General features: G+C 33.8%; 1 pseudogene; it reads right to left on the bottom strand.

Moving 5' to 3' along the window:
* Positions 1–1,762: 1,762 nt before the first annotated feature.
* LOC142628682 (phospholipase D alpha 1-like) lies at positions 1,763–4,653 on the bottom strand (annotated as a pseudogene).
* Positions 4,654–5,136: the final 483 nt, after the last annotated feature.

The following is a 5,136-nucleotide window of genomic DNA, read 5'->3' as shown; positions in this document are numbered from 1 at the left end:
CAAATTTTGACTACTAAGAAATTTTTTTCATTTAGACAGTTGTGATGTTACCAATTTATTGTGAATTCCAGAACCCGTGACAACAGCCGTACACCCATAAGCTTTAACTTACAAGTTTGCGAATTAAGCCCCACTAAAGTTCAAGAACTATTTACCAAAAGGAATTCAGTAAAATAAAATAAAAATTAAAGTTCTGGTGACTATCTTATAAACAAGAGCTGGAACTTCAATAATGGCATGTTCAATATGTCAATAGTAAAACGAAATTTTGAACAACATTAATTACGAGCACCTCCTCAGTCCTTTGTGATAGTCCAAACTTGCAACTTCTAAAAAATTGAAAATAGAGAAAGAATATAGTGATCTTGACAAGTCAACAAGTATCCAAAATCCCAACCAGGTGAATTATATATATATATATATATATATATATATAATACAGCTGCTTGAGGTATCAGTCTTAAGCCTCTATCAGTCCCCTATTCTCCTCTATCATTCTTGTTTTAGTCATCTTAAAATAAAATAATTGAAGAACCGTTTTTTTTTTAATCTCTATAATGTCAATTGTTTAGTACTAATAGTAAATTTGTTTGTTTTTTGTTGATTTTAAAATAATTTGTTGTGCTCTATGTTTTCTTTTCAAGTTTCTTTGTTTTTGTCATCGTAAAATAAAATTTATTATTCACTATAATATGTTGATTGTTTAGAACTAATAGAAGATTTTTTTTTTATTGATTTTTAATTAACTTGTCATGCACTATAATTTCTTTCCAAGTTTCTTTGTTTCTATCATCTTAGAATTACAAAAATTTTGAACTAAATTTCTGATCAATTATTTCTCTTTAAATTGGTCTAAATGGAAAGTAATTCACTACAAAAAAAAAATGCCTATTAGCGACCAAGAATTTTTGACAGACCCAAAAAGCCCTCTCAAAAAATATTATTTGTGATGGCAAAATAAAACCCTCACAAATACTTGGTAAAATGTGAAATATTTGTGACCAACAAAAAAAACTGTCGCAATTATGTGTTATAGCCGTTACAAATGCTAATATTTTGGAGGGAAATTTTCCTTCCATATTATTTGCGATGGACAATTAAAAATCTCTTGCAAAAAGTGTATTATTTGTGACGGTTAAAAAAATGTTGTCACTAATACTAAACTATTTGCAAGGGCCAAGATCGACCTTCACAAATAATCATTAAAATGTCAAAAAATTTGGAGGGAAATGTTCCCACCAAATTATTTCCGAGGGACAATAAAAATCCCTTACAAAAATTTATTTTTTGTGTGAGTTAAAAACATAACCTCACTAATACTAACTTATTTGCGAGGACCAAGATTGGCCTTCGCAAATAATAATAAAATAATAATTTTCTTTGGAGATAAAAGTTATTTTAAAATTCAAAGAATACAATGATTGGTGAATTATAAAGTGATAGGAAATTTGTATTCAAAATTATGCTTATTAAAATTCATAATATCTTGTTTTTCATCTCTGGTTTTCAATTCGGCCACCAACTTATAGTTGGTTTGCTCTAATTCTTTGAAACCTTCGGACTCAGCCTGACTTTGAACTTCATAATTCTAATTTATCCATCATTTTCTATCTGCGTAATTAACCACTACAAGAACTACATGATCACTTCTTGGGAAAGTTGCATGAACTAGACTATAGTAAGAATGTTATTTACATATCCACAACACATAGCAATCAGTGATTGCCAATCATTCATAGTACTGGGAAATAAGATGAACAAAAAAAAAAAAGCTCAGTTTTAAAATCAATGCAAGGCAATTAAGTGGTGAGAATTGGAGGCAGTAATTCAGACTTGGATCCAAGAACTTTAGCCTGTGTCTAGGAAGAATTCTATCCCAGGTAGCTCTTTGACCACTCCTTTTTCAGTGATATGAATGGGATAACTGAGCAAATGGCCTGGCAAGTCATGGTCCAGTGTCTCACTAGAATAGAGGTCTCAATACTTTCTGGCAATTTGGTTCACTCTTTGGACACATTCCAGACTTTTTGGATGGAGAAAGGAGTTATCTAGCATGCCTAAGTGCTCGTACCACAATGCCATTCGAAAGCCGTGGATTTGTCCCCCAGCTGGCTGCCTAGTAAATAGGTGGAATGGTTGATAGGCTCCCATGGCAATCTCTGTATCCGGGACACCATCCATTGACCTCTGATTGATGTTGGCAGATCCAATGATAGTGTATTTGTCACGCCCCGAACCCAACTATAAGATAGGCATGTGACAACCGCTGCACGCTTATAAAGTAAGCACCGTACAAGTGTGCAAGGCCTTCTTAGCAACTAAAATTTATCCTAAAAAATTAAAACAAATAAATCCAAAATACCTCAACAATTTCTTTATGAATAGATCTCCAATAATTTAATACGAATAAAATCCAAACCTCATGTACATAATGCCAATTGGCCAATAAATATAAAACTATTATAAGACCATCCAATTCCAAAATCCCTAAACTTCTTTTCTTGCTCACAACACAACATCAAAAAATTTTGATGAACCAATTTACCTATCATCATCTTAGCATGAACATAGATCATGAACCACCTGGCTTCCTGAGCTCTACTATAATCTGTGTCTTGTTCGGGCTTCTTTGAAGGTTCATATTCTCCACTTTTCCTCATTTCTCGATTGCCAAGGCAAAAGAATGTCAAATAGTCCTTTGGGTTTGCCTCTTCCCCTTAGTTTGGAGGGCCTGCACTATGTCTTTGTACATCATCTCCATTGTCCTATTTTCCCAATTCAATATTGCTTGCACAGATGCACTTTCTGGGATACCCTCTGGCCACAGTGGAATGACAACATAGGCTGTAAATCTTTCTCCTTCCTCAATCTTACTAACAATCTTCAGTGACAGTTCTTTTGGAATAAGATTTACAGTACCAACCTCCTCAAATTTAAGGCCATGTGAATTCCAGCAAAAAGAGCTTCCAAAAGAAACCCAATTCAACAACATCTATTTTTTAATGAACATTAGTTTTACAAGGAATCACTACTTTTCTAATGAACATCTATTTTTTAACAATGGCTCCAAATACAGCTCCACTTGCCTACAAATATGGGTTAAAACAAGCCCATTATTGACCAATCTATACAACAAGGGATCTATCAAATTGATCTAAAACATGTCAATACTCAGCAGTCAGCTCACAATTTACATGATTCTACGAAAAAAATTGAATGAAAACCACAAGGTGGGAGAGCAAGCAACTAGGAATTTGGGAAAACCTTCTCTCGATCTCACATTGATTCACATTTAATCATAATAAATGAAGTTGAATATCCAAATGGGAAGGGAAAGTGGGTTTCATGTCCATGAATGTGTGCAACACTCATTAGGAGGGAGATTCCCACACAGCATAACAGCTAAAGATTTTAAAATTGCTATAATATTGGTTAATCAAATTTCATTTGAAATCTCAAACAATGAATATTGACTAGCAATTGATAACTCAGAAACATCTTAATACAGTAATTTATAATGTCCAAATATGGGGGGAAAACATGTATAGTTCTTACTGGACTTAATGCAATGCAGTCATCAAGCCATCTCACAGTTCGATCCACTGATGTCCTGTTTCTCTTGTCAGATACCCATGTAGGCACTTCATCAGCTAAAGTGACCCATATATGTGGCCTCATGGAAGAAATCAATTCCATGTATTCTACAGGTTTGATCTGAGAGCAAACAATTTTATTTAGAAATATTTTCAAGTTAATCACTAAAATATTATCAATTAGATTTTTTAAGCATACGAGAAGCGATATGGGCCAATTACCAAAAGATGCCCACAAGGAGTCTCAAACGACGCTCCAACTTTGTTCGTGCTGTTATATTCTGGAAGGCATTGAATAGAATCTCTTGTTACAGCTGGAAGTCCATAGTCATGCAGACCAAGCATTTGATGAAGTTCTCCACTATTTGATATTGTTTTTGGTGAAAGGCCTTCCAAGCTGCAGAATTTAATTATGTAGCTAGCTCAATGAATAATCATTTATGCAATTTTAAAATATGAATCTCTCTTGGAATTGTTTCAATCCCTATTACTTGATAAAACATACATAGAAGAATACACAGTTTCAACAGGTTAGCGATCTCTTTTTTTTAATAAGTAACAGAGTAGCAATCTTTCATCCCAAAAGGCTCTCACTTTCCACTGTTTAAACATTTTTTAAGGAAAATAAGTACCACTTTACGAATTCATAAAATAAAAAAGTACCACTCTACTACAAAGGCCATGACCGCGTTACTCATGTACAATATCTAAGTGTGCAAAACATAACAAAAACTTCAACAACACAAGCTCAAACAAACCCAATTCACTAAACATCTAAAGGGCACATACTTTCAATATATATGAAATTCTTTTCTCGTCTAATGGCATTGATATAAGCATCTTGAATGCTTCTGTCAACTACATTATCCTTCCAAGTGTGAAGACCGGCCCTGGCTGCATCCTCAGGAGCATTGGGGAAGCCAAAGGCGGCTCCTCCATCAATTGATCAAAACAATTGTACATTCCATGTTTCATGGTCTTCAGGGTACATAACTAGAGATGGGGTTATGAAAATGCCATCTAGTTGCATTAAAGGCCCAAACACAAAATACTCATTCATTTAGATTTGGGACAAGAAGCACTATTCACAACATTGAAAGTAACTCAAAATGACCTACCAGTTTTATACACAATGACTAAAGTGGGTCAATTAAACAAGGAAATGATAATGGGAGTGAAAGACAATACATTATAGTGATACCAAACATACATGCATAGGAAACATTATGAGTTTGGGATAAGCTTTCTCGAAAACAGATTAGATTTTTATTGGTTAGTTACCCAATAACCAAATCATTACACCTTAATAAAAATTATTAGTTATTTGATCATCCCATCCCAAGCTGATTACATTAGCCCAACAGTGTTGAAAATTAAGTTGGTTTGTCATATACTATACAGAGAAACAATGCAATAAGCCATTCACTATCCTTGCCCTGCGATCTTTGCTGCCCTTCCTTGTTTTTATAATTCTCAAAAAAAAAAAATCTCTGTTCTTTTATGAACCTCAACACCCTACAACTTAAAAATCACAAACTGAAAC

The sequence above is a fragment of the Castanea sativa genome, chromosome 3 (genome assembly GCF_040712315.1).
Source record: "Castanea sativa cultivar Marrone di Chiusa Pesio chromosome 3, ASM4071231v1".
Taxonomy (NCBI): Eukaryota; Viridiplantae; Streptophyta; class Magnoliopsida; order Fagales; family Fagaceae; genus Castanea; species Castanea sativa.
The sequence above is the reverse complement of the archived record's forward strand: the minus strand, read 5'-3'. Positions and strand labels throughout refer to the sequence as shown.